A 14,091-nucleotide genomic window follows, 5' to 3' on the forward strand; every position below is an offset into this window, starting at 1 on the left:
ATGCGAGTCTCCTCCCCGATTTGCAACCCCGTCCCACCGGCACAGCGGCTCACCCCGTGGGGATCGCCACGGCCACAAGCTCCCCACGCCCCTGGCCCAGAGCTGGGGGATGTCAGCCATCGGTGCCGGCTCGGCGGGTGCCCCTGGACAGTCCCCCCGGCCCTGCACGGCTCCCCCCTCACCCACACAGGTCTGCAGAGGGCTCCATGTGGCTGCCTCTTTGACCCCCGGGTCTTCCGCATCCCGTGGACAACCACTGACCTGCCTCCACCGGCCACCCCCACGCTCGGCCAAGGCGCCACTTCTCTGCCGGGTGCTGCCCTGTGGGGTGCCGGGGGCTGCGGGGCCCCCCAGGGCCAACCATGATACCTCACACCCTACAAAAACCAGAGGAGTGGGGTGGCCCCAGACTCTCTGGAGCTGCCAGTGTCCATCCCTGGCTACCAGCACAGCGAGGGGCAGCTGGCACAGATCAACATCCCCAGCATGGCCACCCCTGTGGGGGCACCCCCGGGCGGCGATGTCCACACCAGCCCCTGCGCTGCCACCAACAACGAAGCCCTTGGGGACACTGCAGGCAACCTTGCAGTGTCCGAGGAGATGGTCCTGGAAGAGGCCCTAAGGCTCTTCGGTTGCTCCCTGGATGGAGTGGGGGTCAGCCAGGATGCTCCCAGCAGGAGCTCCGTGCCCAAGGACGCTGGTGACACCAGCACAGACACCCCCGACCGCGACTTAAGCTCGCTCTCGCTGCCTGAGGAGATGCTCACCCCCGACTACTGCATCCCCGAGCTCAGCGACGCCACGCTGAGCCTCAAAATAGTCAACGGCGGCGGGATGGAGCCCCAGGAGCCGTGGCAGGATGCGGGGATGGACCTGCCACCGTCCCCACCTGCCACGGCCGGCAAGTGGAGGAAGAGGCAGGCGCAGAGCTCCTTGCCAATGGCACCCAGCAAGCGCAGGGCTCTGGCAGCCAACGTGAGGGTGTGTGTGTGGGGGGGATTAGACAGGGGTGAAAGGGATGGAGATGGGGGGAGTGGGGGGGTGGGAGAGGAGGGGTGGGGTATATGGCAGGGGGGGTGGGCGGGGGTGGCTAGGGAGGGGTCAGACCAGCTTGGATGGGACCTTTTCTCTTGTCTTTTCAATGAAAAGCTGTTTCTCCAGAACCACTTGGTGCCTATGTGGGAGGGGGAGGGAGAGCAGGGGGCACCAAGAAACAGCCCCCAAGAGGTGCAAAAGCCCCACTGAGCCCCAAATCCGAGCCAGCAAGCCCCGAGGGGAACCCAGCCAACCCCAGGGCCCAGTCACCACCAGCGGGGCAGGCAACGGTGGGGCGGGACGCGGACGACTCCCCTGTCCCCTTCCCCAGGGGAAGCAGCCCTTTGGTGGGGAAGCCAGGACAGACAGGTCCCTGCAGGACTCACGGACACGGCCCCACGCAGAAAGCAGCACAGAGCCCCTGCGACAACGACAGACCTTGGGGGCCGGGGGGGACACGGGCACACACGACAACAAGGCTTGCAAGGCCTTCGTCTTGAACACCATCAGCGTCCCCTCCAGCGGGGACAGGGCTCGGTGCACAGCCCTTCAAAGCCTCAAGGCCATCACGGCCTTCCTCGGGTCCCACTGACCTCAGCCCCCAAGAGCCCAGCTTTGCCTCACTGACACAGCAAAATAACCCCAAATCACCCTAAGAATGGCGAGGGAGGGAGCTGCAGGCCAGGCAGGGGCCCTCCTCCCCTTCTCTGGCTGCATGTTGGGCAGCCGCAAGACCAGGAAGTGGGGAGAAAAAATCAGAAGGAAAAAAAAAAATAAAATCACTGCACCAGCCAGAAAGTGCCTGGAAACTTCATCCCTCTTCATTGCCCATTTGCCATGCGAGCTCCACAACCTGGGAGCAACGCAGCCAATAGAACCTTCGAGAAGCAGACTCACAGCCTGCTGCAGTTGGCCTTGCTCGAGCAGCCGAGGTGGGCTGGATGATCTCTAGAGGTCTCTTTCAGCATCCATTCTGTGCTGCTGTGACTCTGTCTCTATCATGGTTTAAGCTATAAAAATGAGAGCTATAAAAATGGAACGCTGTGTTAAGAGCACAAGGCTCTGCTAGCAACGACCTTGCTGTGGCTCCTTGCTGTGCTGAGCCCAACCGCGTTTTTAAGAGTAGATTTTTAGTGTGAGCAAAAGTGTGATTATTTTATTTTGTAATTTATGTAAATAAAGTGGGTTTGGTTTGTGTTTTTTTTTAAATAAGACTCTTCCAGAGCTCAGGTCAGGCTGAACCTGAGGGAAAGGGGTAGACCCTCGCAGAGGGCAGAGCCACATCATGATAGGGGGGCCAGCAGGATCAGGGGGCCATGCGACACCCCCTGCTCACGTCCTGCCGGCTCCAGGAAGATGGTTGCACAAAGGACTCGGGGCGCAGCTCCAGGGACAGGGGTTTGGTGACCTGGCTCCAGCGCCTCTGGGGCCAGGGGCTAGGAGCTGTCGGGGGCTTCGGAGCTGTCGGGGGCTTCAGGGCTGTCAGGGGCTTCGGGACTGGGGGCTGCAGCCCTCCGCTTCAGAGGGACGATGCAGACGCTGTTCTTGGCCTCTTTGACTCTCCACCACCGGCCAAGCCTGCAGATGACAGAGATGGGGGCTACCCTCCGCCGGGTCCTTGGAGGAGCAGGGGGGGGCTGTGCCCCTGGGCAGCACCAGGGAGGGGGGACAGTACCGGTGCTGCTGTCCAAGGCCAGCCACCAGGAAGTCACCGGCTGCAGAGAACTTGAGGCTGTTAACAAAACCCACCTGGAGGGGACAGGGCAGGGTGAGGGGCTCTGGCAGCCTCCTCCTGCCGCCCAGGGAGGGGAGCCCCCGCCCAGAGATGCCCCAAGCCCAGCTCCAATCCCCCACCTCCCCATCCATACCAACGGGATGTCCCAGAGGGGCTCCAGCTTCCGAAATCCCTCACCGCACTTCCAGAGCTTCACGCTGGCGCTGTGGGAGCCTGGGGCAGAGAGAGAAGACTGCCGTGCACTCCCACCCAGGTAAGGGAGCAGGACGCCCCCCTCTCCACACCCCCACTCCAAAGCAGCTGCCACACACCTGTAGCCAGGAGGTCCCTGTTGCGCAGGGCGGCCACTGCTGAGATCCAGTATGGCTGCTGCAGGCCCTGGGCATCCTGCATGCCATGTGCCTGCCGGGCCAGTGCCAGCGGCTTCTTTTTCGTTAGCCCCCACAGGGCTAGGGACCTGCCAGGGAGGGAAGGGGCGAGGGGGCCGAGGGGGGCACCGCCTGCGCACCCCAGGCACCACCCCGGCCCTGTGCTCACCCGTCATCGGCGCCTGACACCATGTGCTCCTCACTGATGAGCTGGATACAATCGATGGAGCCCCTGTGAAGAGAAGGGGCAACTGCCATCAGTTATGAGCATGCTTTGGGATCCTATTTAGGAGACAAGGGCTCACCGGGGCATCAGCATCCCCACAGTGCCGGCAGGCTCCTAGTGATGCTTGGCACCTGCACACCGCTGCCCCAGCCTGACCCCCCTGCCTGCAGCCCCCTCTCCCGCCCCAGACCTACTGGTGCCCGTAAAACACAAGCTGCGACTCCTCCGGGATCTTCCAGAGCCGCACGGTACCGTCCCGGCCCCCTGCCGTCACACAGCACTCCCGGCTCAGGCTGTCCAGCCCCGTGATGACATCCTGGTGCCCGAACCTGGAGAAGGAGATGGCAAAGTGCTGTGGCAAGCAGGGCCCTCTGCTACCACAACTCCCCCGGGCCTGCTGGCTCTTGTGACTTCTGACATCCCCAGGCAGGAGTGGCTGCGCAGCTTGCGGTGCGGGCAGCAGGCAGAGCTGCCCTTCCTGCTGGGGACGTGGAGGGGAGGATGCTGCTGGAGTCAGAGCATTGGTGGCTTTGTAGCTCCCGAGCTCGGCCACGTCAGCCCAAAGCAGCACAGGATCCTTGGACGGTGGGAGGCAGAAAAAGGGATTCGCCCCGGCGTGGCCCCGCAGAGGGGAGGGAAGGCTTCAGTTTCAACTTTGGCTTCAGCTTTGGCGTGGCCTTCTCCTTCCCTCTGTTTCAACAGCCCAGCAGAGCAGCTGGTGCTTTGTGGCAAAGATGAAGCGCGTGGACAGGCGTTGTCCTAGACCACTGGAAAGAGTGGCTGTCCTGCCACTCTCCGGAGGCTGCCAGGTCCTCCTCCAGCTGAGGTGTCTCCTTTCCTGTTAGACCTCAGGAAGAGGAGATACCCCAGCCTGCAGAGCATCCTAGGGCTGGGGCTCCAGCGTTGTCTCTGCCTGAGCAGAGTCCTCTCTGGGGACTGAGTGTGACCTCATCCGTGCCCTCGTCATCTGTAAACTCAGCCGTGGTAGGTTAAACCTCGACTTCAGCCTTCCTCGTCCCAGGATGAGGAGTGTCTGAGTTGCCAGGGAGGAGACCAAGGGGCTGGTGTCTTTGCTTGGGCCTTGAAGGACTGTGGGGACAAAGCAGCAGAGGTGAGGTGACAGCCCCATATCCCTTCCAGGCAGGGCACATTGCACCTCACGATTCCCAGGGCCAGGAGGGAACCAGGGGGCAGATGGCTCAGCTGGAAGCTGCTGGTTAGGAATACGCCCCTCCCGAAACACCCCTCTTCCCACAGATGTGCTGGGAGCAGAGCCCCCCTTGCCCAGGCTGGGGGGGGAGCTCCATGCCAAGGTCCTTCCTCCTCCCCGCTGCCCTCACTCACTCTCTCTGATGTACTTGTGCTCGTTCTTGTGCTCATCCACATCCCGTCCAAGGAGTCCTGGGGGGACACAGCATGTCAGGGACCCACTGGCCATCAGGGACCCACCAGCCAGCCTGTCTGGCCACACAGCTCCCTGGGGAGGGCTGACCCCAGGGTGCAGCATCGGGGAGGGGATGGATGAGCCTCCTGCCAGCCCTACCTGTGCAGGCAGGAGTGGGAGAGAGTGAAGGGGTGCCCCACAGGTCCTGCACTGGGACACAGGGACCCTGGGAGAGAAAGGGACCCTGGGGCTAGGGGCTCACCGATGAACCTGACAGCCTCCAGCCGCAGGGACTCCTGCGGGCTCCGCAGGTAGGTCTGGCTCTTCCACAGGTAGTACGTGGCCCTGCTCCTCTTCCTGGCCAGCTGGAGAGAAGGGTGCAGAGTTGGCACAGAGATGGCCCCCCCGTTGGGCCATCCCTCCACCAAGGACCACCCTTCTTCTCCCCAGCAGGACATTCCCAGCTCTCCGCTCTCCGCATTGGGGTTCGGAGGGAGCAGAGGGCTCCCAGGCAATGCTAGGGTGCCATCCTGGTGGCGGGGTCCCCTTTGGGACCCCGGAGGTGAGGACAGCCTGGAGCAGAGCCTGTTCCAGGAGGGTGCATGCAGCTGTGGGGACACTGCCCTTGGTCCCCTCTGCTGGGCACGGGCAGGGCTTACCCAGGGCAGATCCCAGGGGTGTTCGGGCTATGCTTACCAAGCACTCGCAGATCCTCCATGCCTGCGCCGTCTCGGCCAGTCGCACCAGCTGCCTCCACTTCAGGAACTGGCCAGCGCTGCGGAGGGCTTCCTGGGAGGCCTGGTGAGCAGCACAGATGCTACCACCACCATGGGGGGCACAGGACCCTGTGTCCTCCCTCCTGGTGGGGCTCAGAGCCTGTCCTGGACCATGCAGGGAAGACGCACCAGCTGGGGACTGATGCTGCCAGCAGGTTCAGCACCCCAGGGGAAGAGGAGGGCAGCCACCCTCTCTGGCTGGAAGCCTGTCGGGGCTTCAGCGTTTCAGCTGTGGTGGCCCCAGGCTGCTGCGGAGCCGTAGTCCAGTCTCTGGGGCTGCAGGGACCCATGCCAGGGGCTGTGTGGAGGGAGCTGGGTGGGAAAGGGACCCACCTGCCCATCCACCAGGCAGCAGGAGGAAAAAGGCAGCAGTGGGCAGGGAGGGGGGCTCTGCCTGTTCCTAGGGACTCAACAAGCTAGACCTCACAGTGCAGTGTCAGCATTGCCCTCCCCAAAGGACCAGTCAGGTTGGGAATCCCACCTTGGCCACACTCTCGTCCTGGTCATGCAGGTGAAAGAGCAGCGGCAGCAGGCTGTCCCACACCACCTTCTTCATCTTCTTCTTTTCAGCACCCACCACGAGCCCCATTGCAATTTGGAAGAGATGGATGGAGAGCTCCCGCACCGTGTCCAGCTCCTGGGGGAAGAGGGGAGGAGGACCTCAGCCACAAGCCCATGGCAAGCAAGGGGCTGACATGGAGACAGACATCCCCAAAATGGCTGCAGGCAGCCCTGCTGCAAAAGGCAGCGAGCTGCGGCATGCAGATGGTCTGCCCAGGGAGACTGGGGTCTCCGGGGCTGAGGGCCAGAGAGGGAGGCCCTGCAGAAGGCTGGAGGATGCTGCCAGAGCAGGGTGTGCATTGGTGGGGCTCAGCACGCCTGCTGCCATCCTGCCACCACTGTCCCCCGCTGCGGCAGGGAGGCCGAGCCGGAGTGAGTCCTTGGTGGGGGGTTTGTGACACAGCACGGAGCCACCAAGGGCAGCAATGGGGTCTGGGGACTGCAGGGCAAAGCATCCCCCTGCAGAGCACAGGGGCTGCAGTGGGAGGCGTGAATGGAGGTGCCCAGGAAGGGGGACATGGGGCTCTCCCCCAGCCTTACATTGTTGAAAAGCAGCAGGAGCTTTCCAGCCAGTGCCAGGGCAGTGAGGCTGAGTCTCTTCCCCTCCAGCAGCCAGAGCATGTTGCCAAGCACGGGCAGGGCCGCGGCGCTGGCATCACTGTCATCATCCAGCAGCTGGTCCATAACGTACGGCAGCAGGATAAGGGCTTTCCTTTCCTGTGTGAGACATGCCACCTCCTTTTTGTAAAGGAGCCACCGATCACAGGGGTGAAAACCCTCTCCACGAACACCGGCCTCCCCACTGGGTTCTCTGCAGGCAGTGCAGGTTACGAGGGCAAGGTCCCGGCAGACAGGGCTCACCAGCATGCCCATGGGAAGAGCAGGGCACAGAGGGGGAGGACAGACAGCACTGGCTCCTTGCCAGCCCTTCGGCTGCCCCCTTCTCCACCAGACCCCCCTGGATAGGCTGGTGGGTGACTGGCGCTGCCTGGAAAGCTGCCCAAGCTGCCAGCAGCCCCTGCCATGGCTGCTGTGTTTCACCCTGGGGCTCAACACCTCACGGCCAGGCCCTGCAGACCCCACGCTCAGGCCGGTTGCTCTGCTGCCAGCATCCCTGCTGGGACGTGCTGGCAGTGGGAGCCCGTTCCCGTCAGCACTGCTGCTTCTCTCCTTGGCATGGCACAGCCATGGGGCAGAGGGCCGGGGAGGCAGGAGAGCTGGCAGCAGCCAGCACAGCCCACAATGCCCAGGAAAGCCTGAGCTGCCACGTTACCCACTGTTCCACCCTGGGCTGCTGTCCCGGCTGCCCCCTACTCACTGTGTCAGGCCTCTCGGTGAGCCTGAGGATGGCCCTGAGCACCAGGCTGGGCATCCCCAGGCACTGGCTCTGCAGATAAATGGGGAAGATTTCCAGGGCACGGACCAGCTCTTCACTGATGTTGGTAAAGTCCAGCATCTGAAACACAGGCAGTGGGAGCTGGTGAGGTGTGGTGCTGGCTCCAACCATCAGCTCAGGACAAGGACGCAGGGCAAGACCAAGCCCAGACGGAGAGAGGCAGCAGGGATTGCAGAGAGTCCCCGTGCCCCACACCACAGCACATTGCTTGCTCATCTGCTCCTCCATGGTACCAACCAGAGCCCACCCACTGCCCCAGCTTTCCCCACAGTGGTGGGCATGGGAGAACCGAGCATTGGGGGGAGCTTGGAGTGGTGCCATCAGGCTCACCTCAATGAAGAAGACCATAGCGACCATCTGCCAGGTGGGGTCCTCTGTCCGGAGGAGCTCTACCAGATGGCAGAAGATGGCGGAGCGCAGGCGCCTTGGCATCTTCATCATCTCCCTGACGGGGAAGGAGGCACTGTCAGGCCTGAGCCAGGCAGGCACAGCTTTTGGGGGTTTGCACCAGCCTGGACATCGCCAGTCTGTACCACTTTCTCCAAGTAATGGGGACCCCACTGCCATCAGCCCCAAGGGAGGGGGTGGCATGGGGTACCCTGTCCCCAAGGAGCAGGGAGAAGGGGCTCTCACCTGGCGATAATGCGCACTCCCATGAGGTGGGTCTGGGAGCTGAGCAGGGTGTCCCAGCCACCCTGCGCCTCGATGGCCAGTACCTGGCTCTCAAAGCCCATGCTGCAGAGCAGCACTTTCAGGGACTGCACCGCAGACCTGCACAAGGAGAAATGCTTAGCTCCCACCCTGGCTTGGCTCCGGGTGGTTGGCAGGGATGAGAGGAAAGGGATGGAGCACCTGATGGGAGTGAGCTGATCCTGTCGGTGCTCCGTCCAGAAGATGTGCACTTCCTGCAGCGTCAGCTCCGTGGTGAATGACGCTTGGAAAAGCAGCGCCAGGAAAAGCTGGGGGAAAATTGCCTCCACCTGCCACAGGCAGACAGGCTGCAGGAGGATCTCGCTTATCGCCCTGGTTGCCTGCAGAAGACACCCGGACGCTGAGATGTCCCCTCATCCCTGGGGAGGTAAAGCCTTGGGGCGGGCAGGGAAGGGGAGCAGGGGCCCCGGACAGCTGAGATCAGCCCCGGAGGTCAGCAAGGCTTCGTCCAGCAACTCACAGCCAGGGAGAGGATGCGCGGGTTGTCCTTGGTGGAGGTGGAGGTCTTGCGCAGTGACTGGTTCACCAGCAAGCTGAGCAGCTCCCTCAGCACCTTGTCCGCAGCCCGGAGGTCAGACATCATCGCCCTCCACATGGCCCTGGCGACACTGCAGGGACACGGGGCTCTGTCAGCAGGGACACCCCAGAGGATGGCCGGGCTGAAATCCCTCGGGAGGGTCTTGGGGCCCCTCTCCTAGTGTGAGAGGAGCCCCCAAAGGCTGGTGGTCCCCTTACCGGGTGCACGTCGGGGAGCACTGCAGCAGGCTGGCCACCAACTCCCTGGGGTGTTTGCGCACAAGCACCACCAGGGCCCTGTCCAGGCTTTTGCGGGCTACCACCGCCCTGACGGAGGGCCGGCTTCTGTAGATGGCCCACACAACGTTCAGCACCTGGAGGGGAGACACGGGCGGGAGTGGGGATGTCAGCATGGTGAGCGCGGCCATTTCCCCAGCTCCTACTGGGAGCTGCTTCCGTTCCTAGTGCGGTATGCCAGCTCGAGACGGCATCAGTGCTAGCCAGGCACAGAGCCAGGGGAGGAACAGTCCCCCAGTGGGCTGGAGCATCAGCTGTGCCACCCATGGGCTATTCACCTGCCCCGGCTGGAAGGCACGGTCCGCCACAAGGACATCCACCATGTGGGCAGCCAGCCTGATGCTGTAGGCGCTTGGGTGTCTCAAGCTCTTGATAGCCATGAGGATGATGTCTGCCTGGTCGGAGGACTGGAGGTATTTTGTGAACATCTGCAGGATGAAGGAGAGGAGGGGAGATTTATTGCCTCACCCAGAGCATCTTGACTGTGCAGTGAGAGCGGGGCACGGAGCCAGGCTGCGCTGGGGAGGAGACTGATGGTGGGCATCAGGGTCCCGCAGGGGACTGAAGCTCCCTGAGGGCCTTTGCCTAGGGAACAGCGTGAGCCCCTGTCATTCCCACGCATCGGGTGTCCCTTCACTCACACTGAGCCAAAGGCACTTCTTACCAAGAAGATTTTGCGGGTGTGGCTGATTTTCAAAAGCTGCCAGGGCTTCATTGCTTGCCAGTCCTCCTGGAGCTGCAGCTGCTCTGTGCCATGCAGCCAGGGCCACCTGCCTGGGGGGGAGCAAAAACGGGGTGCTTAGAGAGAGGGTGCAGAAGTGGAAGTGCAGTCTGAGAGCATTGGGCAGAAAAGTTGCTGGCAAAGAAAAAGGGCACCAGACAGGTCCAGGGAGCAGATACCCAGGGAGGGTCCAGGGCTATTGTGAGCGGGGGCAAGGCAAAATGACTTTTCAGACTGCAGGCAGGCAGGCAGGTTGGATAAGGCTTTCTCTCGTCAAGGAGAGTGGCCCCTGACTGCCCATGCCTGGGGGATCCAGCCCGACACAGCTTGTCTTACTTCTCTGCTGCAGGACAAACGTGTGCAGGTGATAGAGAGCTTCTGCAGCCTCAGGACGCATCCCCTTGTCCTTGCAGGTGCAACAGAGGGTGAGGTGCCCCACCAGCTTCCCCAGCATTACAAACTGATGTGTCTTGGAGCGCTGATGCCTGCGGACTGTGGCTTGGGCAAAGCAGGGGCAGACCTGGGGGAAGAGAGGCAGTGTGAGCACAACGGGAGCCCCAGCTGCTCCCAGAGCAGCTAGGCAGCAGCCAAGAGCAGGGCAGGGCTGCCGGACCCAGGTTCCTGCCTGTGCCCGGGGCAGCCCTGCCCTGCCCTGCCCTGCCCTGGGAGAGAGCATCGACAGGACAGGGGCAGGGCAAAGACCCCTGCTCCCGACCTGCTGGCTGGGTGCCCAGCTTCCCTGGGAGGTGCCGGGGCTCAGGGGCACAGGGACAGGGCACTGGGGCTGCCCAGACCAGGAGCTCGGTACCTGCGGCAGGGAGTAGGTGGTGATGAAGTTCACCAGCCTGGCGATCCGTGCCATGGCCCTCTCCTGCACCTCTGCCAGCTGGGAATCGGTGAAGGGCAGCAGCAGCTGGGAGGAGAAAAGCTGCTGGTGTGCCAGGGAGGTGGCATGGCACAGCATGGCACAGCCAGGCTTGCTCTGGGGCAGTGCCTGGGATGGGGCATGTGTCCTTCTCGCCCCTCACAGCAACCTGCTGCGGGCAGGCAGGTCACTGCATCCCGCTTCTGCTGCTGCCTCTGCTGCCTTCCATTCACTCCCCACCAAAAAACATCCCTCTGCCTCCCACCCAAGGACTCCAAGGCTTTGGGGTGACCACCTCACTGGGGACCTGTGGTGGGGGCTCTGGGATATGGCCCATGGTGAAGCTGGAGGGGGAAAGCCCCAGGGCTGGGCTCCCCTTGCCAGACAGGCAGGTCCATCTGGGAGGCAGTGTTGGGGAGGACGGGCAGCGGGCAAGGCTGCAGAGGTGGCGTGGGCTGGGGCAGGAGAAGGGGCTCTGGCGGGAGCCAGGAGGCAGGGGGGTGGGGGGGGGGCATGGCTGGTAAGGAGAGACATTCCCTGCCCCCCTCCTTGCACCAGGTGCTGGGGGTGGGCACCGCTCAAGCCAGGGGTCACTGCCCATGGGGACCCTGTGCCAAGGTCAGACCTCCAAGATGTTCTGCAGCTCCACGATGCCAAGGGTGCCGGCACTGCGTACCAGCACCTGCAGCATGCTGTCCATCGTGGCCAGGGTCTGTGAGGGGGACAGAGTCTTGGGGGCAGCCCTGGAAGCCTGGCAGGGGACGGCCATGGCCCTGCGGTGCCCAGGAAGGGGCCTCGCAGCCAGGGAACTCCCCATGGTTCACCCCCTGGCACACCTTGGAGCAGAGTGAAGCATCAGGGCCCTGAGTGTCCTCCTGAGGAGGCAGGTGGAAGATGTTGCAGAAGCAGGCATACAGGAGGCTGTTCTTCTTCTCCTGCAGAAGCAGCCCCGCTCTGCTGTGGGGACAGAGGAGGAGGCAGACCCTGGGCTTAGAGACCTGAGCTGAGCCCCATGCCATGGGGGACCCCTCAACCCTCCATCACACTGGCACTTGCCTTTGCAGGAAAAACCCTGTGGCACCCCCTGCCCTGTTCTCTGCCTCCCTCTCAGACCCAGGACTGGGGATGCCCCCCACCTGGGACCGGTGCCATCGGGGCCACCAAGCTGGGGGCTGGGGCAGGTACCTCATGGAGATGATGGCCAGCATGGCTTGCTGCTGCACCATAATGCCCTGGGGGCCAGCAGGCTCCTCTTGCAGCAGCACCTGGGGAGCACAGCAGCGTGGGACAGCTCAGGATGGGGCAGTTTCCTTCACCCAGCAAGAGCCTGTGGGGCTGGCAGAGCCCAGGTGCCCCCATCCTGGCACCCCCTCCCCACCCAGCACCCAGTGGTCCCAAGCCCCATGGCTGGAAGGGCTGTGGCCATCACAGAGCCACAGGCTGGCCAAGGGACCTGCAAACATCCAGCCAGGCCGCCCAGGTGGCTTTGGAGCATCTCCAAGGATGGAGACCTGGAGCAGTGCTCATCCGCAACCCCCCTGCCTGGCCAAGCTCTCATCTGCCCCCGGGGCTGTGTCGCTGCCTGCTGCCCCTGCCCCTGCCCCTGCCTCAGCCTGACTGGCCGTCCCCTCACCTCGATGGTCTCCACCACCTCCGGCTGGCAGAAGTAAAGCATGTCCCACGCAGCGGAGTCCACGCTGGTGGTGCTGCAGACGGTGCAGATGGAGGCCAGAAACCTCAGCTTCTGGGCCTCTTGCTGCCAGCCAGGGAGGAGACAGACAGACAGACAGTGTCAGGGGGGAGAGACAGCCAGGTGGGGGGCCCAGCACAGCCCCCAGCACCTTCTGAGCACGGGACAGGGGCCGAAAGACAGGCTGGGAGACACGGGCACAGCCTCATAGAAGTGGCCACGGATACCTTTGGTCTGCTCCTGAGGAAGGCTCGAATGATGTCCAGGGTATTGTCTTCCTCCCTGGGCAAAGCCAAGGCAGAGCAGCACAGATCTGGCCAAGAGAGAGCAGGAAGGGCTGGGGGGCAAGCAGCAGGGAAAACCCGAGCCCTCTGCCCAGCTCCCAGGGATGCCACAAGCCCTTGCTCAAGGCTGGGACACCGGTGTCCCCTGTGTGCCCCAGGAGAGAGGGTGTGATGCTGGAGGGCAGCACAGGGAGGGGGCCCTGCTGTGGTCTGGTAAGGGATGCGCTGGCACCAGGGCACAGGGAGAGTCCCTGTCCCAGAACGCCAGAACAGAGCTCCCTTCCCGGCCACTGTGCTGTGGGAGCTCTGATGCCAGCCTGGCTGGGGGATGTGAGCCTGGCCCAGGACAAGGCAGGGCAGGCTGGGGAGCCCCCTGCTCCACAGCACCCGCACACTCACCTGCCCGCAGCAGCTGGACCTCGGACATCTCATGGGGCTTTGGCCTGGATCTGGGAGCCGGGGCAGCTCCAGCCTTCTCCACCCAGGCCTGCCTAACGTGGCCAGGGGGTCTCTCCGCCATCCTGCAGGAGGGAGGGAGGAAAGGGGTGAGGAGGACCCCCTGCCACCCCAGGGGTGGTGGGGGCAGAGGTGGCTGTGCTCAGGGGCTCCTCGCTCCCATCCTGTCCCAACACTGTCCTCCCAGACACTGCGGGAGCAGGGCTGGCTGCCACAGGGTGTCGCAAAGTACCCCAATGTCACTCCCCTAAGCCCCCTGATCCCCCCTCCCCAGAAGCCCTCTGGCTGCCCCGGAGCACATGGACCCCTCCTCGCCCTGGGGGGACGGGACTGGCTCCCTCTTCCTCCTCCTCCCGCTATGGGGCTGGGGTTTGTCTGTATGGGGGCATCCCCCTTGTCGCAGACACCCCTCTGTCCTCTGTCCCTTCCCTCCCAGGGCCTGGTGCCACCCCCACCTATGGCCAGGCCGAGCCGGGGAGCAGCCCCCAGCCCCTCAGGCACGCCGAGGCTCTTCCCTCGTCCTCAGGAGGCGCAGGACAAGGCCCGCCGGGCTCCCCTCGCTCGAAGGCAGGTGGGCACACCGGGACACCAGAGGCCTTCCTGTGCGCTCAGCCACAGCGATCTGCGACCGTTGGGGTCTGCTGGCTTGCCCTGGTTACGGCTGCCGTGGCAGGCGGCAGGGTTCCATCGGCCGTTCGCTGGCACGAGGGAGGGGGGGAGTCCCCCCTCCCCCCCTCCCCGGGGCCTACGCCCCCGCTGGGCTCAGCCCGGGCCTGCTGGGTCGTCTGAGCGGGCGCGGGGGCCCGGGCCGGGGTGCTGGGGGACGCGCTACGCCCGGGGTGGTGGGGCCGGGAGCGAGGTGGCGTGGGCACAGAGGGGTCGGTGCGTGGGGACGGGCGGGAGGTGAGGCGAGAGGCCGGTGGGCAGCGGGAGGCTGTGGGTCGGGCCGTTGCGGCGAGCTTGGCCCAGCAGCGGGGAGCAAGGCGGACGGCAGCGGCGGCGGGGCCGGCAGGTGGGTACGGGCGGGAAGGGGACGGGAACGGGGGAGCGGGGGAAGAAGGAAGGAAGGG

General features: G+C 64.0%; 1 protein-coding gene and 1 long non-coding RNA gene across 12 annotated transcripts in view; both read right to left on the reverse strand.

Moving 5' to 3' along the window:
- LOC126037029 (electroneutral sodium bicarbonate exchanger 1-like) overlaps positions 1–14,091 on the reverse strand; it is a 148,972-nt gene that overhangs the window by 109,486 nt on the left and 25,395 nt on the right. The gene's annotated exons all lie outside the window — the stretch shown is intronic.
- On the reverse strand, positions 4,318–5,704 carry LOC126037033 (uncharacterized). 2 transcript variants are annotated; one of them, XR_007505460.1, is made up of 5 exons: positions 5,654–5,704; positions 5,445–5,546; positions 5,011–5,113; positions 4,709–4,765; positions 4,318–4,453 (listed from the first exon to the last, which is right to left on the reverse strand). It is a non-coding gene; the product is annotated as an uncharacterized LOC126037033 (long non-coding RNA). The 2 variants fall into 2 exon arrangements; XR_007505461.1 differs by lacking the exons at positions 4,318–4,453; positions 4,709–4,765 and adding an exon at positions 4,798–4,907.

Source organism: Accipiter gentilis, unplaced genomic scaffold, assembly GCF_929443795.1.
Source record: "Accipiter gentilis unplaced genomic scaffold, bAccGen1.1, whole genome shotgun sequence".
Classification (NCBI taxonomy): Eukaryota; Metazoa; Chordata; class Aves; order Accipitriformes; family Accipitridae; genus Astur; species Astur gentilis.